This window comes from Apodemus sylvaticus, chromosome 4, assembly GCF_947179515.1.
Source record: "Apodemus sylvaticus chromosome 4, mApoSyl1.1, whole genome shotgun sequence".
NCBI lineage: Eukaryota > Metazoa > Chordata > Mammalia > Rodentia > Muridae > Apodemus > Apodemus sylvaticus.
The window spans coordinates 59,616,642-59,641,323 of record NC_067475.1 but is presented as its reverse complement, the minus strand read 5'-3'; positions in this window follow the sequence as shown (position 1 = coordinate 59,641,323).

The window sequence follows — 24,682 nt, the reverse complement described above, 5'->3', positions numbered from 1 at the left end:
CTCAGAGGCCCAGTGAAAAGCTATGAAACTGTGGTGTGATCTGGTTTGCGTTGTTTTTTATTGTTCTGTCTGCTGCTAGCTCCATGATGGGAAGGACACTCGGTTGAGGTGACAAGTCGGGTCGCCAGACAACTGGGAGAGGAAGATGTCTTCCTGGGTTCCTGGTTTATGACTCCTTCCCCAGGGCAGACATACAAACAGAAAAGAAATTTCCCTTCCGGGAGGCAGGCCAGAAAAACTGACTTTCCCTTCTCTCCAAAGGAAGCCAGAAAAATCAGAATTTTCTTTCCCTGGGATGAATCCTAGAAACTTTTTTACAGATGTGTCCAAATTTTGACTGGCAACACTATGTTGTCATCTACAAAGTTAACCACTCTTTCAAATCTTTTTTTAAAAAGCAAAAAAAATAATAATAATAAACCCCACAAAACAACAACAACAACCACTTCTTAAGTTTATGATTTTGTATTGAGCCTCATTCAAAACTGTCTTTGGCTACTCGTTCTGATTTTCTCCTGCCTTTCTCTCTTGAAGCTGACTGTAAAGAAACTCTCTGACTTTTCCCTTGTCTAATAGGAGGGTCATAAATCCCCAGTCTTGCTCACACCCAGCAAGAAGGAATGCTGCACAAAAGAGGCCAAGGAGAATCTAGACAGACGACTTTCATAGGCACCCCAGGTTTCTGTGAGCCACCACTGCTTTCTCTGTCCAATCACCTTCCTACACTGGGCACCCTATGTCAGTCACATGTATGCAGTGAAGCCTTCATAAAAATTGTCCAGGACAAAGTTCAGAGGGGCTTCTGAAACAAAGGGAAGTTCTAGGAGGGTGGCACACCCACACAGGGTCCCTCCCCCAACCCTTGACCTTGTGTATGGCTTCCACTGTAAAGGCCTCTGTAAAAGCCTTTATAATAAAGCAGTAAGCGTGTCTCCACTGAGCTCTGCAAGGAGGAAGTTGTAGGACCGCCAGCTTACAGCTTCATCAAGCAGAAAACACAGGTAAAGGCCCATGGTTACCTGCAGCTTGCAACTGACATGTGAAGGGGAGAGCTGAGCCCTCAGCCTGTGACGTCTGCCAATAAAACAGTGTCAGTGTTGAATTAACTAGGGAAACATGTAGCTGGCATCTATGCAGAAATGAATGCTTGTCTGGTATATGGGGAACCCTCCACAGTCATCTGTGTTGGGACTATAGGAGAGAAACTAGATCCCAGAGATGTCAGTTTGTCTCTACGTTTTCAGAAAAATCTAAATCAGGGAACCCATTAATAAATGATGGTGTTATGGACCAGGATAGAAAAGAGAGATATGAAAATGTGTTGAATGCTGTGGAAAGCAGAAATTATAGCTTTAATTTTCATACACTGATTATAGTTAAAAGAAATGTAAGTTACAATTTTGTTTTGTAAGAATCTCTGTAGAGTATAATTGTTTTGTTTGAAAAGTCCCTTCTCAGTAAAAAGAAGAAACAGAAACTGAGGGGAGAGTAGGAAATTAACTTTAAATTTATACAGGTGCCTCATACCTATTTGCCCAGAAACACTTCCATGGATATAATGTTAATTTCAATGTTAATGGCTTACTTTCTTAAGAAAGTAACAAACACTCAAAGCACAGGATGTTCTTCAAGTTGGCAAAAACATGCATTGTTCTTTTAATCTAGAGAATATTGTAGTAAGAAGTAATAGAATATGCTTGTTAAATTACAAAAGGAACTTGGGAACTTTGTTTTACAAAGGACTCCACCACAGTGTGAAATCTTGTAGATTCTTTGGCTAATTAGCAAACTGCAAACCCTTGAGCCTTATTTTCTCAGCACAGACTGGATGTAAGCAGTGCCTCTAGCAGGTTTGTACCACAAAGCTCCGCGAGACTCCCTTTCTTCAACAGAGGGAGGAATTCTTACTTACTTGACTTCCAAACACACACTCCCAAATTTATCACGGTAAAATTGACTGGAAATCTAACACACGAGCTTAAAATTACTATTCCCATTCAAAGTCAGGTCTGCAAGACATTTCTGGTACTTATGAAGACATCAAAGTAAAGTGTGTATTTGCCTTCATTCAAACTAGAGAGCGGTCCAGATGAAAGCAAGGACATGGTCAGTCGATACAGGGAAAATTACCACTCAGCATCACTGGTCTTCAGGGAAAATGCAAATGAAAACCACAAGCTACCACCTGACACATGTCAAAATGGTTATCATCAGAGAGATAAAGGGTTAAAAAGTATGAGCCAGAATATGGAGCAAAGAGAGCTCTGCACACTGTTGAAACATAAATTAGTCCAATAATTATGGAAAATCAGACTTGCTTTATAATCCAGCAGCCCTGCTACTGGGGTATATAATCCAAGGGATTTTACACCAATATGCCAAAGTCAAAAACAGCTCTAAACTATTTTTATTAAAGTACCCTCAACCAATCAATTTAAATGTCTACCAGTGGATGAATGGACCACAAAAAACAATGTTTGTACATTCAATAGGAAAACTATTTAGTTTTCAACAAAAGACCGAAATCCTGTCATTTGCTGTGCTGGACAGTTTTTATATCAACTTGACACAAGCTAAAGCCATCTGAGAGGCAGAAACTGAGAAAATGCCTCCATGGGATGGGGTTGTGAATGAGCTTATAGGGCATTTTCTTGATTAATGATGGATTGGCAGAAGGTCCTGGGTTCTAAAAGAAAGAAGGTTAAGAAACCCATAGAGAGCCAGGCGGTGGTGGCACACACCTGTAATCCCAGCACTCTGGGAGGCAGAGGCAGGCGGATTTCTGAGTTTGATGCCAGCCTGGTCTACAGAGTGAGTTCCAGGACAGCCAGGGCTACATAGAGAAACCCTGTCTAGAAAAAACCAAATCCAAAAAAGAAAGAAAGAAAGAAAGAAAGAAAGAAAGAAAGAAAGAAAGAAAGAAAGAAAGAAAGAAAGAAGGAAAGAAAGGAAGGAAGGAAGGATAGGAAGGAGGAAGGAAGGAAGGAAGGAAGGAAGGAAGGAAGGAAGGAAAGAAAGAAAGAAAAGAAAGGAAAGAAAGAAAGAAAGATAAGAAAGAAAGAAAAGAAAGAAAGAAGAAAAGAAAGAAAAAGAAAAAAAAAGAAACCCATAGAGAGCAAGCCCATCAGTAGCACCCCTCCATGGCCTCAACATCAACTCTAGCAGAATCAACTCCTGCCTCCAGGTACCTGCCCTGTTTGAGTTCCTGTTCTGGTTTCCTTCGATGATGGATTACAATGTGGGAGTGTAAACCAAATAAAACCCTTTCCTCCCCCAACTTGCTTTTTTGGTCATGATGTTTTATCACAGCAATAGCAACCCAGACTAAGACACTTGGGAAGAAAGGAAAGAAGAAGGGATGCAAGGGAAGAAAGGGAAGGGAGGGGAGAAACAGGAGAGAAGGAAGGGGAGGGAGGAAGGGAGGGAGGGAAGAAGGGAAGGCCAATTTAAATCATCCTGTTGAGTAAGCCATCCAGTTCTGGTATCTTGATGACCTTGATCATAATGATCCTCCTTCCAGGGCTTCTGGAGTGCTAACATGCCTACCATACTGGTGCTAGGGATCAACCCATGTGCTCAGCCCCCTCTAACTTTATATTTCACTGTCCCCAATCTCCCACTTACTGCAGCTGTTCTAGCCTTCTTCAGTTCTTGCAACTTACCAGTAGACTTCCACTGAGCCCTTCCATTGCCTGAGCTCTTCCTCCAGGTGCCTGCCCAGTGTACTCCTTACCTCTAAGTTTGCTGCCCCAACCCTGTAAGCATTGGAATATTATAGCATGCTCCACAGTTTATTTACTGCATCTGTATCTTCTTTGTTTCTACCTGTCTTGGGATTACTATTGCTGCACACGAAACGCCATGACCAAAAGCAAGTTGGGGAAGAACGGGTTTTATTTAGCTTATACTTCCACATTACTATAGAGCATTGAAGGAAGTCAGGACAGGAACTCAAACAAACAGGGGCAGGAACCTGTGGCCAGGAGCTGTTACAGAGACCATGAAAGAGTCTGGCTTACTGGCTTGCCTTCCATGGTTTCCTCAGCCTGCTTGTTTATGGAACCCAGAACCACCAGCCAAGGGGTGGCTCCACCCTCAATGGACTGAGCCCTCCCACGTGAATCACTGATAAGAAAATTTCCTATAGGCTTGCCTGCAGCCTTATGGAGTCATTTTCTCAATTGAGGTTCCCTTCACTCAGGTGACTATAGCTTGTTCCAAGGTGACATAAAACTGGCCAGCACACTACCCTAGAATAAAAAATTCCAGAGGAGACAGGGATCTTTGTTGCAGCCGTTAATTTACCCTAGAAGCCTAGAAGACCAGCCTGCTCAGGGTAGAGTCTCCATAAAGGCTTCTTTGCTCAAGTGTGTTCCATTTAGAGCTCTTTCAGAGATGTTAGAGAAGGTTATTTCATTTTTTATAAAAATACTTTATTTTTATTTAATCCGTAATCACCATCAGAAGTCGCTGTTATCATTGTCTTCTTGGCAGCAGATTAGAAGGGTCACTTATTCACTCTAAACTTACAGCATTGATGTCAGACAAGACTTGAACTGCCTTTGCTCTACCACCAGTCTCCTTCCCTATGCCATGATGATAATTCTCACAAGGAAAAACGAAATCAAAACACTGAAGAGAGAGTAGTCTACTCTAACTACATTAGAACAGTTAAAATGAAAAGAACCAACCTGATCTAGGTGTTAACAAAAGCAGTGGAGGCATGTGGAAACTTCCAGACACTACCTTTGAGAATGTAAATTGGTTTGACCATGTCAGTAAACTGATAGTCTCTACTAAAGTTTGTCTCTGCACATTCTACTGTTCATTAATTCTTCTCCTGGGTATATGGACAATAGAAATCTGTACACGAAAGCAGCCTGTGTCCCAGCTGGGCTGCAGATGAGTGAGTTAGGATGACTGGACGTGACCTGCTGACAGTGAGCACAGCGGTACACGTCTTGGAGTTCCAGAATCTGGGAGGCTGAGGCAAGAGAAGTATGCACTCAAGGCCAGCCCAGGCTACACAGCAACTCTCAGGACAACCTGAGACACACAGCTAGCTCTGTCAACTAATAGAACAAAGACCCTTTGTGAGGAGTTAACATACCAGTACAGGATCTTAAGCAGAAACTTCTTCAGCATGAACTTTTGGAGGAATTTGAAACTTAGTGGGTCTTTAAGGGTTGGTTGGTGGCTTGGCTTGCACAGTAGGTTCTAGCCCATGTTTATTCTGATCCTATGTACCAAAGGAAATTGTTTTAAAGTGAACTTACGTGAAGTTTTACAGAATCAATACCCAAGGAATTCAGTTTTGTATTATGAGTGACTAACTGTCTTAGTTTTAGAGATTTAGGAAAAATAAATACCAGAGGGAAATGCTTAGGCTTTTCTCCAACTGTAAGACTTTCTATTCACCAAGTTCGTTGACTTACAAGGTTGCTGAAGTTTGGAAACAATGGAGGTACACCTTTTAGAACCCAGATTTCAGCTTTTCCCAGACTCAGAAGTAAGCACAGTGAAGTCACAGGCTGAATCCCCATCCTGTAAGGGAGTGAAACCCAAATCTTTGGGGAGCTGGTGCTCCTGAGCTCAAGGTGAAGCCTGCACTGTTGCTTCCATCAGCCACAGACTCCCCCACCATCTTAGTCTCCAAGTCCTCCTGCTCAGGCTAAAATATGCTGCCTTGATTTCTTTTCTCTGACCTTGGCAAATGCTTATATAATGGCTTGGCCTTTTCACAAAAATTAGGCCCTGTGCTGGGACAGGTTGCTGATTGTATCAAGAATCCTAAACTTTGAAATCCTCAACTATATTATTTTAAAGGTCTTGGTTCATTCGGATTATAAATTATGACATTGCTATTAGGAACCAGTCTGGACTGAATCTGAGGATACCCAGAGTGACTGCAGCTGAGGAGCCTGTGGGGACAGACAGTAGTAGAAAGAATTGTGAAAAGAATATTGGAAGGAGCCCAGCCTCTGTTTGCTAATTACAAAAGCCTAGGAGATTACAGAACACTGTGTCAGTATAGCTACAGTGGTGTTTTCTACCAAGACAGATATGCGTTGAGGGAGAAAGTTATTCTTTTAATATTTATTGTCGTTTTATGTAAGATGTTTTGTCTGCATATGTCTGTGCACTGTGTGCGTGCAGTGCCCAAGCTGTTAACAGTAGCAGATTATCATTGTGATGTAAAATTGACTGTTATTTGTGTTTTACTTATCCATTGTCTTCTGTCATCAAGAACTTAGGAATTTATAGTCTTTACATTAAAGAATGCTTAAATCATGCACATTTTTATCTTGTAAGAAAACAAATGCAAAAGAAAGTTGTAAGGATAGTACAAAGAACTCTATGTACCTCTTTTGGATTAGAAGATTGTCAAGATGCTGCCGTATGTTCTCCGTCTTTTCTTCTGTCCTGCCTTCCATCTCTGTACCAGCGTCTTGCCTGTATTGTTTCCTATGACTCTGACCTGACTTACTCATCCTAGAGACATTTCCCTGCTCTCTAGCATAGCAAGATGTACCCAACTCTCTTCATTTCCTGTGAGCAGCCTAGAATCAGCCCATCTCTCAAGGTACATAGATCTTTTCAGTGTGCTTTTGCTTGTTCTTTAAAGGTATAAACTCAAAGCAGTTACAACAGGAATGACATTCAGACAGGTGTAGCCATTACCAACCTGAGAAAAGAAATTTTTTTAATGGCATCAAATAAATAAGACTATGTAAGTGTATTAAAATGAATCTCTTTTTAAATTAAAGCAGATTTGCCAGCATGTAAACTTGCCTCTGGGTAATTCTTCTCCGAGTTGCTTTTTTCCATCTAGGAAATGTTCAGCTTCTCTGGGATTCTTTAACCAGAATTCCATCTAGCTCTTACTGGGGAGGTTAGCAACTTGTATACTTGTGTCTTCATTTTGTTTTCGTCAGTGTTACAAAAGTGCCAAGCAACATCTAGCACCTTCCTCTTTCTTCTTAGGACAGTTTTCATCTTCTACTTTGTCCCTAATGAATAAAGTACCATTACTCCATTCCGCCCTGTAAGCTCAAAGGCTTGCTAACCAGTGAGGCCATATTGTTTTCCTTTCCCTCCTTATCACAAGTGAGGAATACTAAAAGCCCACAGGCACCGTGGCTTTCAACTGTCTCGACTAACAGAGTGCAGAGAGAGAAGGCTTTGTATCATTTAAGAGAGTGTTCTCCACTGGGTTCTAATCTGAGGGTTGTGATAAGGAGGCTATGCTTCTCCCTGAGAAACATGGGTGCTGTGGGGCTTTGTGACAGTTAGGGTCAATGGGCAACCTGACAGAATCTAGAATCTTTTGGGAGAAAGGCCTCTGGGCGTGCCTGTGAGGGATTGTCCTGATTTTGTGCATGGAAGTTGGAATACTCCCTCACTGCGAATGACACCATGTCTTGGCATGTCTTAGCACTGGTGGGATGCTGGACTATGAAAGTGGAGGGAAGGGACCGAGAAGCCAGCATGCCCGCGTTCCATCCCTCTGGGTTTCCCAGCCATGGATTTAGTATGACCGGCTGTCTCACGGTGCAGCTGATTTGACTTCCCCACAATGACAGCCTATCCCGAGAAATGTGAGCTGAAGTAACCTCTCTCTCATAAACTGCTTTTGTCCTGGTAATGCACAACAGCAACAGAGAAGTAACTAAGAAAGGTGTGAACTGAACAAGTGAACGATGGAGAAAAATGTTTGTGTCTTTGTCCCTCGGATTGATATTTTGCCATCTCTTCCCCAGTGATAGTGGGCAAAATATTCATGAGTAAGATGTGTAGCCCTAAAAGAAAATCCCAGAGTTCACTTGTTCATTCCACCATGTGAGGGCTTTGTGATAGATGGATATACCATGAAGAGAGAACTCATAAAAATCAGGCCCTACTGACATCTTGATTTTTCATTCATTTAGTCTTCCACACTGAGAAACTGTGTTTAAGTCCCCTATTTATAGTACTTCATTATTGCAGCTTAAGCTGATGTGGCGGTTTGAATAAAAATGGCCGCATAGGCCCATAGGAAGCCGGACTATTAGGAGGTGTGGCCTTGTTGGAGGTGTTGACTTTGTTGGAGGAAGTGTGTCACCGAGTGTGGACTTTGAGGTTCAGAAGCTCAAGCTAGGCCTGGTGGCTCACTGTCTCTCCTGACACATTCTTCAGCTGCCTCTCCAGCACCATGTCTGTCTACACGCCACCATGTTTCCCACCGTGATGACAATGGACCAAACCTCTTAACTGTAAGCCAGCTCCAGTTAAGTGCTTTCCTTTCTAAGAGCTGCTGTGGTCATGATGTTTTTTTTACAGTGACAGAACCCTGACTAAGACAGCTGACATAACACAATGTAAATACACGTTTATATAATAATAACCAAAGCATTTAGTATTTCCTATATACCAGACATTATCCCTAAAATCCTTACATGTGTTTAACTCTCATTATTAGCAAGAAACCTTTTGAAGCATCAATTGCCTTTATTTTTATAAGTAGGACTCTGAGGAATAAAAGATGACTAAACAAGAGCCCAAGACCACTCAGCTATGCTATGAGAAGGCAGCATTTCAATCAGGGTAATCTGGCATTAAACTCACTAAGAGCTTTAAAAAAAAAATAGAAAAACCTCTGAATCTAAAAGCCATAGCTAGAGAGAAATCACTCTGTTTAGGCTTGAAATACCAGAGCCCTTCATTTTAAGAAAGCAAGAACACGCTGGTGCTGGTATCCAGTATCATCATTATGCTGTTCTGGCTAGCTCAGAGCATGTTCAGTTGACAATCACACTGCTGTTGCTCAAGCAAAAGCTAAAACTCATCTGTATTATTAGAAAGCACTTTCTAAACTAGTATTATGTAAACTACATGGGCACAGGGACAACGCAATATTTGTTAGGAGTTTTGAGACAGGGACTCATGTCACTCAAAGTTACTAGGCACCAGGGGATTACTATGATCCTCCTGCCTGCACTTTCCAATTGCTGATATTTTAAGTATGCATTGAAACATGCAGTCTGTCAATCTTTTTCTCCCCAATAATCATTTCTGGCACATAGGAAGTAAACAGTATGTAAATAAAATAAGTGGTTTTGTATAAATTAAAGGTGATAAAAGTGCTGTGTGTGTGTGTGTGTGTGTGTGTGTGTGTGTGTGTGTGTGTGTACGCGCTTATGCATGCTGGGGGGGGGGGCTAGGTAAAGCTACTTTTGAAAAGTATTCGTTCTAACTATAGGATAACAGACCCTTTGTGTGTGAGTTCTGTTACAGAAACCACACATGAGCAAAGCAACCGAGTCTCAGAGCGAGGTAGTTTACAAAGCTGTTAGCAGAGCTGCAGGCCCTTGTCTTTACCTATTATCCCAGCACAGCAGTGACAACTTTTCCTTCACTCCTTTAACTTCCACAAAGCTGCTGCACTACATGTCTGCAGCTTTCTGCCTCAACAATTAGTCTTTGTTCTTAGCTAAAGCTGTAAAGGAAAGTAACAAGTACTATACAATATTTATAGAGTCAAGTTTTAGGAATACTTGATTACATAATTTTAAGGGTCTTTTTTTTTAAGTTTTGGGTCATCTATATATTTTAGGGAATGATAATGCTTTACAGGCAAGCCAGAGATGTTGTTATTCTTTCCAGTTTAAAGTGAGTTTTAATCTTTCACTCTTTGTCCCTCTGAGCAAAAAGATCAGTATTTATGGTTTCTACGAACTCGTTTTGTGCTTTGGCATTTGGGGTATAGCGGTGGCGGTAAAAATCCTGTTGTTTACATCCTTATAAATGATTTAGCTTTCCTGTTTTGTCAACTCAGCCCTTTAAGTCTCCTGTGAGCTGGAGTAAGGCTATCACAGCACTCGCAGTGTTGTCTGGGAACATAAAAGGAAATGGCTGCGTGCTGCTCGCAGATGACGCCTCCATCCCACTGTAGACGAAGAGGCAGGAAACATAAGCCTAGCCGTTATAGATTTAAATGGCTTGCCTGTCGTTTCATAAAGCACTTGTTTCATTTACTCCTCCACGTCTGTGCAATTCCGCTCAGTTACTGTGAAGCAGAAAAAAATTATCAATTAGAGGCGCAGTGTGCTAGTCCTGAATCACAGCCTTCAGTACCCTGGTGTGTTATGATACCCAGAGCATTACCCTGCTCCCCGCCCCAGCACACACATCGCAGCAGGATGGGATATGCTCAGAGGCTGGATGTGTACTGAGAATTAATAGAAGAAAAGCCTAAAAAGGCAAAGGTGAAGAAAGAAAATTCTATCGGCTCTGGAAAGTCACCACAGTAGGAGTACAGGGTAGATCTCTGCCCTCCAGCACTGCCCCTTCCGCTGTAGGTCTGGCTCTCTGTCCTAGTTTAGTCTGCTTTCTGTTGCTGTGATAAACACCGTGACTAAAAACACTTGGGAAAGGATTTATTTGGCTTACAGTTCCTGATCATAATCTATTGTTGAGGGAAGCCAGGCAAGAACTCGAGCAGGAACCTGGAGGAGGCAGGATCTGAAGCAGAGGTCATGGAGGTAGTGCTGCTTACTGGATTGCTCTCTATAACTTGCTCCAGCTTGGTGTTTTATTCACCCCACGACCACTTGCACAGGAATGGTTCCACCCACAGTGGGCTGGAAAGTCAACATGAAGCTTTAATCAAGAAAACACCCCACAGGCCAGTCTAATGGAGGCAATTCCTCCACCCTGATGGAGGAGAGAATTGTGATTTCCTCTTTACAGGTAACTCCAGTTCATGCCATGTTGATAAACTCTAACCAGTAATTCTCTAAACTGGCAAAGTAGACTGTGACTAATAGAACAGTTAGTCTCAACATATCTAAGTTTGAGACTATTTTCTCCTTTCTCTCCCATCCAACTCCAGCTCCTTTCCTTGGCCAGGGGTAAGACCATCTGCCAACCGGAAGCTGAAGTCGTTTTAACTGAAACCTAGGCCTCTGTCATCTCCATGGCAATCAGCCTCTGAGTACTGTGGGTGATTTTTGCATAGAGGTGGTTTCCGTATCCAATGTTAATCTTCACTTTTACCAACTCGCTCTAGTCCACCTTCACTATGCTTCTTCTTGGCATGATCTTCTCAATCTGACTCGTACATTTTTTTTAAAGTGGCAAATTAATTTTCCCCCAAAGCACTGCTCTCTCTCTCTCCCTCTCCCTCTCTCCCTCCCTCCCCCCCCCTCTCCATTTCAAGTCCTCTATCACTGGGGTCTCGCCATCCTCCTCAGTTTTCTCTCATTAGTCTGAATGTTTCTGATTTTGCCGAGGCCTCCTTGGCATCCTCACCTGGCATGGTTAGAATCTTTTCTCATTCCATCTATTAAAATCCCACAAGTTCAATGGATGGAGCTGGAGAACATCATACTAACTGAGGTAACACAATCTCAAAAGATCAATCATGGTATGCACTCACTGATAAGTGGATATTAACCTAGAAACTTGGAATACCCAAGACATAATCCACATATTAAATGAGGTCCAAAAAGAACGGAGGAGTGGCCCCTGGTTCTGGAAAGACTCAGTGCAACAGTATAGGGGAATACCAGAACAGGGAAGTGGGAAGGAGTAGATGGAGGAACAGGGGGAGGGAAGAGGGCTTATGGGACTTGCAAGGAGTGGGGACCCAGAAAAGGGGAAACCATTTGAAATGTAAATAAAGAATACATCGAATAAAAACAAAAGAAAAAAAATCCCACAAGTTCAAGCCCTAGCTTCAACCTTTGCTTCTCTGAATCATAGAGGCCATCTGTATTTGTGCATTAGTCACTCATTGAGTCAACCAACCCAGATTATTAAAACAAAATACAGAAAAAGCAAATTGCATCTCTACTGAACATATACATTCGCAAACTGCATCTGCACTGAAGGTGTAGGTCCTTGTTCTTGTCTTTCTTCCCTAAGCAATACAAGATAACAACTGTTACACATTATTTATGTTGAGTTAGGTATTAGATATCTTAAGAAATTCAAAGAAGATTTAATTAGGACTACTTAGGATGATTTAATATGTGACTACTGTTACCATTTTATATGTGACTTTAAGACACTGTAGCCAATTCCCAGGGATGCTAAAGTGAATGACCAGCCCTTGACTCATTGTTTTTCATTAAACAAAGCACTGTGTTATCACTGTATGTGATTCATTCATTTAAACAGGGGAGGCAGAGGGTCGGAGTGTGTGAGAGTGGTCTCTCATGTTAGCCTCTTTTAAGAAGGGGATAATGTCTTGTCTGACTCTTCTTAGACTCTGTAACATGCCTATCTAACAGTAAGTGCTTCCTAGTGTGAGGCAGTCCACATGAAGTGCCCTGTGTGGTGCCCGATAGACAAGTGCATAATAAATGTTTTCTGGTATTACCTGTGAGACTCTTGCTGAGTCCAGTCTCCTGGGTCCTACTTCAAGGAGCACAAAGTCTCAATGCATGAGTATGCAAGTGTGCATGCACAAGCCAGGAGGAATGGAGTAGGGAACTACACCAAGGGGTAGTGAGTCTATTAACCAAGGTAACTAAAGAATCCAAGAGGGCAATCAAGCTAATAAATAACGAAGCAAGATGGTGCAGTTTGGTTTGGAATGTTGCGTTTGAGATTCCCACAGGTATCTTTGTTTTGCCCTCCAGATCTACCTTCTGTCCTTCTCCCTCCGCCTCAGCTCAGGGTGCTGCACTCAGGGGCTGCATCCATACCCTTCCCTGCCTGCTGGCTTCTGTTTGAGTTTTTAAATAGTGGCTGAGAAGCAGATGAGGAACGGAGGGAACAAGGACAAGTACTTATTATTTCTCTGGTTTCTTCCCAGTGAGGCACCTTATTCTACACAGCACTTTCTCCCAGGTCTTGGGGAATTCTCCTTTTTCTCATCCTTTATATTTAGGGCAGGTGAAAAGCAGGCTCTCAGTTCCCTCTTGTGGTACTCCATCCCCAGACCCTTATAAGTCATCCTACATAAATGTACCTTGAAAAGATCCCATTTTGAAAACTGGAATACCCAAAACATAATCCACACATCAAATGAGGTACAAGAAGAACAGAGGAGTGGCCCCTTGTTCTGGAAAGACTCAGTGAAGCAGTATAGGGCAAAGCTAGAACAGGGAAGTAGGAAGTGGTGGGTGGGAGAACAGGGGGAGGGAAGGGGGCTTATGGGACTTTTGGGGAGTGGGGAGCTAGAAAAGGGGAAATCATTTGAAATGTAAATAAAAAATATATTGAATAAAAAAAACAAGATGGGGGGTGGGGGGTGGGGGGTGGGGGGTGAGGGGGAAGATCCCATTTTGAATTTGCCAAGTTTCCTGCTGAGACCTTGACTGACACACCAAGATTTCAGGTCTATGGTAGGGTTGAGGCTGGGGGGGGGGGGAGTCAAGGATGGCAGGTATAGATCATAAGGGCGGTTCTGGTAAAAAGAGACAAACAACATCAGTGGTTGAAAGAGAAAAGGAAGGGGCACCAAAGGAGGAACCCTCCATCTACTTCAGCAAGAACAAGAGCACCAAATGATCCAGACACTCCTAACAGGATCCTTTCAGAAAGATGTAAAGATGTAATCTTATGTACAGGGTGGCAGGGTAGTTAACAGTATTATCAGGGTAGGGGTGAGGCATGTGGCAGTGCAGGATACCTTACAACTCTGACTGGACATTCACCCTTTCACCACTAGTTGGGATCCCACAACCTCTTCAGGATCTTCCTATCCCATCAGTCTCTTCAGGGCCTAACACTCCCACGATCCTAGCAGCTCTGCTGTATATTAAATGTTCTCATGATGGATCACATAAAGTGAAGCCGCCTCTCTTGACTCTATTCTCTGAGTCCCCCATCTCCCTTTTCCCCAGAACCACACTTCTTCAGAGATTGCCCATAATGAGAGATCTGACTGTCCTGTGTGTACTTCGCTCCTCCATCCACTCCAGACTACTGCTCCCTACCACCATAGCTTCTGATGCCTTGCGATCACTCAGCAAGCACACATTCCAGTCTTAGTTTTAGTTGACATCACTATAATTACACTCCAATTCTCTTTCTTTTGGAAATATTCTTAGATGGCCCTGTGCTCTCCTGGGTCTCCTCTTATCTCTGGCTACTTCTCCAGAGAGAAGGGATGATGTTTAGCCCATTGTGAGGCATTTTGAGAAATAATACCAGGATCATTTGGACTGATCAGTGGGTAGAGGCACTTGTCACCAGGCCTACCAACCTGAGTTCAATTCCCAGAACACAAAATTGTGTAAAGAGAAAACTCACTCCCACTATCATCAAACCTACTGGGGCATGTAAATCACACACAATAAATAAATGAAAATAATAATGTAACAATCGCAACAACAATAATAATAAAGAACTAAAACCACAATTAGGGTGAGTTAGTGACATAATCATCTTATATAAAATTTAAGGTGTTGCCTCCCCAGGCCCCCAAAAACAACGGAAGTAATATAGTGGACTGGTAGGATGGCTCAGTGGGTAAAGGCACTTATGTCATGTTTGATGCCCTGAGTTTGATCTCCAGGACCAGATCATGTCACATGCAAGTTGTCCTCTGATTTCCATATGCATATCTTCACCCACATATAAACATACACACATATAAATAAATAGATGTAATTACCACAATGCAGTAAACAGGATCATTAACTTTGAATAAAATATTCTAAATATCTAATTAATGTAAATGAGCATGTTAAACAAAATATCAAAAACTTATGTGAAAGCCAGTACTGTACTGTGCTGATTAAGATTGGAGCCTTAGGCAAAAGGAAAAATACACTTTTAGATCCAGTTTTAATGCATTTTATATGGTTAATTTGTTTTTGAATATTAATATAGCTGGAAAATTATTGAAAATGGAAAAGAAGGTACATTGGACTCTCATTTAAAGTTTAAGTACAGTTTATTAATACAAAAAGGGAGTTTATTATGATTTAACCACATGTTAATTAAAATTCCTTGTACCATCATCACCTGGTCAAGAGAGTACTTTTCACTTAATTTCGCTTATGTGTATATTTGTGTGCCTGACTGCATGTATGTGTAGCACACGTATACAGAAGCCTGTGGACGTCAAAGAAGTTGTTAGATTCCCTGGAACAGAAATTACAGCCAATTTCATCCTACTGTGTGGGAGCTGGAAACCAAACCCAGATCCTGGAAGCAAGAGCACTCAGTGTTTACTGCTGAGCCATCTATCTCTACAGGTCCCAACCAAAAGAAAATGTAAAACAAGACAGACTATAATCTCAACTCAAAACAAAGCAAAGAAGTTGACCGAGAATGTAACTGGTGGGTCTATTTCCATTAAAGCCAGAGGCACATTTTTCTTTTAGCTTCAGAAAATGGCACAGAACAGAACTGTTTTTGAAAAATCATATTGTTTTTGCTTGCTTGCTTGCTTGCTTGCTTGCTTGCTTGCTTACTGCTTGCTTGCTTGCTTGCTTGCTGCTTGCTTGCTTGCTTTATTGATGTTCAGACCCTTTTGCTATCATCTCATCAGCCTCATGGAAAAATCAGCCAATTATTTTTAAGCATTCCATCTTAGGGCAGAGCAAAGTTCCAGAAGCCATATATATCAGAAGGTGTACAAAGAAACCTTTGGCATTCCTGAGATGCTAAGGCCAGGAACTTGAGCTGTTCATGGGCTCTATAGTTCCAAACTCCTAAGAACTCTCTCCCCCAGACTGAGGAGGTTCTCTTTGTCATCTGGACCTTTAAAACTCTAAAAGTCTTAGCTGAAGAATTCTTATGTAGTAGGTTCTATCGACCTCCTTGAAGCTAAAAGAAAAAAAAAAAAAAACAATAACACCAGGCTACCAGCTTAAACACAAGGAGAGGGCGAAATTCAAGTAAGGGGGGAAAGTTCCTTCTACAGACTATTGGGACACATCAGCCTCTTCTGCAAGCTGACCCTCTGCCCCAAGCCATCTAGCCTGAGGTCCCAAGCTCCACCCCACGCCCCAGGCAGTCTCTTCGTTTCCTGATTGCAGTTGCCAAAGACAAGCCTGTGACTACCTGGTTTGTTTTCCTGGCCCAGATCTAGTCGCTGAACCCTGGAGCAGCCTTCCCTGCTCCATAGTCCCATTTGGGCTTCTCTGTGACACTGAACTGAATGTGCCAGTGAGACCATGCTCACTCCACTCTCCAGCCAACCAGGCTCGTTGTAGCTCAGTCAGCGAAGGGCTTTCACTCAGGAGCACCCCACCCTCTGTCTTCCTATTCACCACTTCAGTTCTTCCTTGAATCCAGTCCACTTGCGGTCTTGCACAACTCTTAGACCGTAAGCAGCTCTGTTTCTTCTGCCTCCTGCTAGTCTTAGCTGCTCTAGCGTTGGTCATAAAACCTAACTGGTCTTTCCAGTATTCCAGCCTGCCTCTCCTGAATCTCTTTCTTCACAGAGACATATACAGGCAAGTCCTCCTTCCTCCCCACTCTGCATCTAACTTTGCTCCATCTTCCCCCTTTGCTTCCTGAGTTCCAGGCCTTCCGGCCTTCAGTGCCCACGGCTCACTTTTGCAATTGTGCACTTCTCCCGTATGAGGCTGTGACTGACGTGTGCCTCTCCCTCTAGGATATGTGCTCTGTGAGAACAGGGACCGTGTGTTCCAAGGCCTCAAAATAATGAACAAACATTTGTAGGAGAAATAATGTTTATTATTTGAAAGTTTAGCCTCCCTGAAGCTCAGAAGTGGACTTGTGAGGATATTCATTCAGTAATCTCTCAGAATGAGTGTTCTAGATATCTTTTGGAGTGCTTCCTCACTGTGAGGAAGTAGATTCTTTTATTATGCCCATTTTAAAGATGCTGAAACTGAGGGACACAGAGGTCAGACAACTTGGGTGCTCATGGTATCAAGTAAAAGCAGTAAAAGGAGAATTGTAAAGTTACAGAGACAGGAAAGAGACAAGGACATCTTTGGAAGTCAAAAGCCCAAGAAAGGAGATTAGTGTCTGTCAAGGTGTGACATACATGGCCAAGTACATACCACATCTTACTGGAGCCTGTTGAAGTGGAGTCAACTGTGTATTACTAAGACTCTTTTACACATAAGAGTGCTGAGACTAACAGTCAGTCATCACACAGGCAGGACGCACCACGGCTAGAGTTCAGAGCCAGGTCAGCAAGACTCCGAGGCCTGAACTCTCTCCCTATGTGATACTGACTCCAAGGAAGCCTATGTGAAGTCTACTCCTTCCTTCTTTCCTTCCTTCCTTCCTTCCTTCCTTCCTTCCTTCCTTCCTTCCTTCCTTCCTTCCCTCCCTCCCTCTGTCCTTCCCTCCCTCTCTCCCTCCACCCATTTCCTTTCCTCCCGGTCCCCTCTACTTCTTGAGACAGAGTCTTACTACATAGCTCAGGCTTGCTTTGAAACATGGAGATCCCCCACCTCAGCCCCCAGAGTGCTGGGATTACAGACTGCACCACTATACCCTGTTGCTTTCTTTCCATCTCAAAGAAATCAGTTGATCGATCTATTGGTTTAGTGAGCTGAGAATCTCCTGGAAATTTTATGGGAACAGAGATTTTTGGGTTTGGTGTGGGTAGGCTATTTAACTTGTATTTGAAAAAAACACCCCAGGTGTCTCTGCTGCCTTAGCCCAGCGGTCCCAACCCTTTCCACCATCAGCATCACTGTCCTCTGAGCAGATAAACCACAGCCAGTTGGGCTTCTCCCCAGGATTTCTAATTGAGAAGATCGGGGCTGTTGGCATTTTCGTTTCTGATGTATCCTGAGTGGAGCAGGCACAGCTTTTGAGATCTATCTTAGCACAAGGCTCTGAGAGATGCTTATCTGGTTTTTATCTTTCCTTGGTTCTCTTCCATTTGGAGCAATTTTCAAGGTACACATTCCTCTGCTTTGCCTCCCCTCCATATCCCCTCTTTGAGAACTGTACAAAAGAGCAGATTTGGAGACCTGAGAAGCATGATCCTGAGGCAAAAGTCCTTTTGCCGCTTGTGACAGAATTTCCTACCTTCACAGCGGTGCAATGCTCATGTAAAACTGCAGACTCTGGATATCTCCAAGTTGAGCTGTCCTAGCTCAGGCAGAGAAAGTAGAGAGTCCCTTTCCTTCTCTGAGTGTGGTGGTACAGGTCCATCTCTGGGAGACTGGTTTCCACAGCAAGCTCCAGGCCAGCCAGGGCTGCAGAATAAGACCCTGACTCCCAACAAGAGAAGCCAATGATTAATAAGGCAGGAAAAAGTGCTTTTGGCATGCATATATATATAATAAATATAAATATGTATGTACACATATCTAGTATACACAAATAGATCTTTATATATTTACCAATTTAATAAAATGTAATTTGTACTTAATGTTATTTAGCTCTTGGGAAACTAAGAGGACAAAGTATCAGACAATTTAGTATTGGAGAGTATTTTAAATTGAAATAAAAATCAAATTAAAAAATTTTAATCATGTACTATTTCCCCAGAAAAATAATTTTACCCTAAGAGTCCCAAGTGTTGATTGAGACAGTAAAAGGTAATTGTGTGTGTGTGTGTGTGTGTGTGTGTGTGTGTGTTTATGTGTGCTTGTGTATATAAATGTGTGTTTGCACAAGGGTCTATACATACATGCTCGCACACACACAAATGAACACGTACACAGGCATGTCAGGCCTCTTTGATGTCTCAGTCAAACCCAGCACCGTACACAGTGAGCAAACAGGATGTACATGGGATGTGACAGTAACACAGGAACACTCACTTGATGAATCTTTGTCATGTCAGGCCATCTTTTCAGGGCATGTGATCTGTGAAGATATTCTCTATAAAAGTATTTGGCAAATGAGTTTTTTGATGAAATGTATTTCCAGACTTCAGTTATCTTCAGGAATAAATTCACTCCTTTCAGAGTTGGGAATTAAATAAAAGATTTATGCCTCTTATAGGCATCCGTGAGGAGAGTTATCAACATTTTATCTTGACAAGCCTTACAAACATTGGTGTCTCTGCAGAGCTTCCTTTTCTGGCCCTTCACTTCCTCATTCCAAGCCATGGACTCATGTTGTCCCTGTCCCCGAATTTTACTTGACTGTTGTAACGAGCAGACATCCAGGTCAATTGTGTGTGTGTGTGTGTGTGTGTGCGTGCGTGCGTGCGTGCGTGCGTGCGTGCGTGTGTGTGTGTGTGTGTGTGTGTGTGTGTGTGTGTGTGTCTTGAGTGGGGGAGTATACACACACACACACACACACACACACACACGCACACACACACCTGTGCTTGTATGTGTTGGCCTGAGGTCTATCTCAGATGTCATTCTCAGATGCCACTCATCTTGCTTTGAGACAGGGTCTCTCTGAACCTGGAGCTCACTGGCCAGAGAGCCCCAGATGTCCTCCTGAGCCTTTCCAGTGCTGGGTTTACAAGCATGGGTGATATATACACGTAACCTTTTAATGTGAGCTCTGGGAATTGAACCCAGGTCCTCATGCTTGCACAGCAAGAACTTCACCAACAGAGACTTCTCAAACCCTCTAGTTCTTGGATATTTTTTGTTTTGTTCTTGAAATAAAAAAAACAACCCAATTTCATTTATTTCCATTTCTCTTTTTACTACTTTCAGCTTAAATGCAAATAAATAGCTCTTATTTCCTACAGCTATCCCCCAGGAAGTGAATATTTTTTTAAATTATCATGCCAAAGGTCTTGGTGTGTAGGGAATTATGTTTCTACAGAATTTTGATGATTAAGGCTTCCAAGAATGCCAATGGGCTCCTAAGTTTTCATTTTCTCTACCGAAGTAAGCCTAACTTCAGGCAAATTGGAGATGTATGGCATAGAGCTCTGTTTTCCTAAGTCTAGGCCTGTCTAACTGGATTGCCACAAGTGGAGGAAGTGACCAAGGACACAGCTGCCAAGCTTGTGGACGCAGGGACCAGACTTCAAAACCTGGTGCTGGTTCCCACGATTGTGTAAGTTACTCAGCTTCCTTGTATCTCGTCTTTCAAATGGTATTCTGAGAGAACTTATTTCTTTTTTTTCTTTTTTTTTTTTTATTGAGTATCTTCTTCATTTACATTGCCAATGGTAAAACCTTTCCCAATTTCCCCCTCCCCAACGATTTCCTACCCCTCCTCCCTTCCCCTGCCTCCATGTATATACCTCTCTATCCAACACAGTCCCACCTCCCCCCTAACTCCCCCCCATCTGTTTCCCTTTGTTGTGCCTCTATTGAGCCTTTACCTGACCAAAGACCACTCCTCCCACTGATGCCCAAAAAGGCATTCCTCTGCCACATTTTTGGCTGGAACCGTGTATACCCCTTGGTTGATGATTTAGTCCCTGGGAGTCTTGGGGTGTCTGGGTGTCCGAAGTCATTTTTTCCCATGGGGCTATATACCCCTTCAGCTCCTCCGGACAACCCTCCAGATCCTCCGTTGGGGACCCCAAGTTCAGTCCAAGCTTGGTTGCTAGTTTCTGCTTCTGAATTTGTAAGACTCTGGCAGGGCCCCTCTGGAGACAGCCATGGCATGCTCCTTTTGGTACATGCTTCTCATCGTAGGGTCAGGGTTTGCTGACTATTTATAGGATGAATCCCCAGGAAGGGCACTCGCTGGGTGGCCTTTACTTCAGACTCAGCCTGAGAGAACTTATTTCAAAGGTTATTATGAAGGTTCTATCTAATAGATACAGCACAACAACTTAAATATAATTAATCTGGGGCTGGCAAGATGGCTCAGTGATTAAGTGTATCGGTTGTTCTTCCAGAGAACCAAGTTCAAGTCCCAGAACCCACAAAGCAGCTCGCAGGCACCTGTAATTCCAATTTCAGAGCTCTGATGCTTTCTGGCCTTTGCAGGCACTGTACACATGTGCTACACAGTCGTACATGCAGACAAAACATCCATATACATAAAAATAATTAAAAAACCAAATACATGATCTGTAAATATTTGTTGTGGTTGTGCCACTATAATTATTATTAAGATTTTCACAGATCTGAGTAGCAATTTGAGTCTAAAGGAGCAAACATCAACAGAATTTGGGTTTTTTTTATTTTTTTTACCAAATAATGTCATTAATGCTTATTTAAGAAAAAAAACAGACTAATTATTTGTTTACCCAATTCTAAATTAAAATGAGAAAGTTCCTTTCTGTAGAACACTAGTATTTCTTGCTAAGACATAGTATGATACGAAGTAAGCACAATATTGCTTGAAAACATCCCTTTGGAAAGCTCAAACCAAGACCTTAGTTATGAACAGAAGCCTTCCCTTTGCTACCTTGAGACGTTTGCAGATTGGGAGGCACAATTATATAATCAAGCATAACGAATGCATATTCGCTTATTTATACCGCAACTCATGCCAGAAAGGAATAGAGGCTGCCGTAATGAGTGAATCACAGGGAGACATCAAGATAAAGAAGTTGTAGTGCAGTGGTCTGGCCCTCGGTACACAGAGAATACACTGTAAGTGATGTTGCAAAAGAGTGTAAATAAAGAATAAAACCATGCTCCCTCTACATTCTGCTTCTGGAGAAAAATAGCAAAGCTTTATTTGCATCTTTCCTAGCCTTTGCTATCCATATTCAGTCAACAGCCATTGCCTACTAGTTTTAGATTCATAGTAGTCTTATTTTCACCCACATCTTCTCTGCTTTTACTGCTAATCCTCTCATTCATGTTGCTGCATCGAAGAACCCCTGCCCTCCCACTTCCCTTCTTCCCCTCTGATACTACGAGCCATCCAATGCAGTCCTAGTGAATTGATTCTTCTAAATTATGTCTCTGGTCTTGTCATTTGCATGCACAAGACCTGTGGCTCCATACTGCTTTCTGCTCCTGTTGGGTTTTATTTGTACTGACTGTCCGTTGGTGGCTTATAATCTATACAACAATGCTTTATACAGCCATTGGAACTTTGCTTCTAGAAACTTCCTTGCACTGTTTCCCCACAGCACCTAGCTCATTGTTGTAAGGTATCAATGAATGTTGAAAAAACAGAAATCAGTACATAAAATGGTAGAAGAATATATCATTATGTTGATAGGCATTTCTAACTAGCACAGCTGTGTCTTTGTGATGCTATAATTTGATCGGGACAAAGAGAGATATAAATCACCAATTTAGGAAGATGTAGCTAATTCAAGACCTTAATTATAGATTTGTGAGATAGTCACATAATTCCTTTAAACTGAAAAGAATGCATTTTTGTCTTGTCACTTACCAGGAGAGCTGTGACAATTAAAATATTAATCAAAAGGTTATGTAAAGCTAGTAGAGTAAGAGGGAAATAGCAATTGAGAAAAACATTTTTAAAGGTACCATGATTGTAGAGGTTCTAATGAAAAATCATAAACCAAAATGCCCTTACTTGTTAAAGGGTAAAGTGTGTGCAAGGCATAGGTGAGGTGTATAAATGCATCCTACTGGTTGGTTTTATTATCAGCTTGATACAAACTAGGGTCACCTGGGAAGAAGGATCCTCCTCAGTTGAAGAATTGCATCCACCAGATTGGCTTGTGAGTGTCTTTGGGGGCATTTTCTTGGTTTCTAGCTGATATAGGAGTGGCCAGCCCATCGTGGGCAGTGACAAACCTAGGCAGGTGGGCCTGGGTGATATAAGAAAGCTGTCTGAGTGTGGGAGAAAGGGCAAGTCAGTAAGTGCTCCTCCATGGTTTCTGCTTCAAACTTCTGTCTTGGGTTTCTGCAATGACATCCCTCCATGATGGATTGTGACCTGGAAGAGTAAGATGAAACCAACCCTTTTCCCCCAAATTGCTTTTGGTCATAGTACTTATTACAGCCATAAAAAAACAGTCATCTGTAATGAGAGAGAGAGAGAGAGAGAGAGAGAGAGAGAGAGAGAGAGAGAGAGAGAGAGAGAGAGAAGAGATCTAGGAGGATAACATACCTCTACAGTCCTAGCTACTCCACAGGCTGAAAGATGGAAAGTTCAAGGCCAACCGGGGCAACTTAGTGAGACACCCCCTCCCCCTTAAAAAAAACTTTTTAAAGAAATGGTTGTGGTCAAAGGTCAGTAGTAGCACATACAAGTCCCCGAGTTCAATTCCAAGTACTAGATAGCAGGAGGGAGGAATGGAGAGACATATTTGTGTGTCTGTGATTCTGAAGACAAGCAGTATTCTTGGTGATGTGCCTTTAACTGATATAGAAGAGTATGATATATGAAGATGAATCTTTAGCTTTGTGATTTGTGGTATAGCATGTTTAGTCTCAGAAGGAAATTCATCCAGAGATTGTATCAGCTCTTACAAAGTGTTTTAAAGTAAACAACCATTTTAATAACAACTCAGGTATGGCAGCAATAACCATCTCTTAGTATGTGTAATCACTGCAAGGATTAAGGTTTGTGTCTTTGCATATAATGGTAATGCCCAGAGCTGTTTCCAGAGATTACAACTGTTGCCATGTAAATCTCCAAAATATCTCTTGATGGTACCCTGAAAGCATGTTGAATTAAATTTGAATGAAAGATGAGAGCTTTATTGTACATTAAAATGTCTGCATGTAAGTCATCTTAAAGGTAAAGCACCCCATCTACTCCTTAGGTATGGGATTACACCACCCACTTGCAATGAGCAGAGAGTATAGAAAGGGAAAAAAACAGTAACTTTATAGCAAGGAAACATAGCAAATGCCAAACTAAAATCCTCAGAGCTGATGCTATAAAATCAATGAAAGGATGAGCATTAGCCACTGGCTAGAGATTAAGGAGAAATGACAACTAGATGCAAGGTGGTCCTTTAGAGTGGATAAAGTCTAGAGGTTAGTTAAGTCACCTGAGGACTGTGTTTTTGTAGTTTACAGAAGCACGTCATTGTAAGGCTGGGGGGATAGCTCAGCCACTTAAGTGCCTGATGTCTGAGCATGAGGACCTCAACTCAGATCCCCAGCATCCACGGGACATCCAGGCATGTACCTGTAACCCCAAAACTTGGAAGGCAGAGATGGCAGATCCCCGATGCTCACTGACCAGCCAGTTATTTGAATGGGTGAGCCCCAAGCTCAGTGACAGTGAGAGACCCTGTCTCAAAAATATCAAGGTGAAAAGTAATTGAGGAGAAGACTCCCAAAGTCAGCTTGTAGCCTCTGCAGACAGAGGTAAGTACACACAAGGCACAGACACACACACTTAGGTGATGATAGCCGTAGTGGTGGTGGTGGTTGTGATGATGATGATAATGACGGTGGTGGGGATAATGGACATACCACAGTTATGTAAACTGTTCACAAAAGAAGTAATGGAGCAAGCGTAGGAGAACTCTGTGTAGCATCTTCACAACTTTTGTGGAAATCTAAACTTCTCACAAATGTTTCTTTACAAAAACAGAAAACAAACAAACAAGACAAACTTGTTTTTGTCCTTCTGACACAGTGCAGACACAAGTCTAGTGCATGTCACCGCCCTCTAAAGCTATATTGACATTCTAGTCACCCTCTGTTGACAATGTTACGGAACAAAATGGACAAGAAAATGTATAGGAGAAAGCAATTTCAAGAAAGGAAGCTTAAAAACAAAACCCTTTGCAAACAGTGTGCAATATTAAAATGTTTTTAAAGAATACATCTTCCATTTTACAGACACCCACAAAAGAGCCAAGGTAATAAAAATTCACTTGTACTGCATTGTGATTCCATTAAAAGAAAAGCAAGCTCCCTGTGTATGCTTGGCTCAGGAAAGGCTCTGTCCTCCGTTATTGCAGTATAGAGCTCTAAGCTGCTAT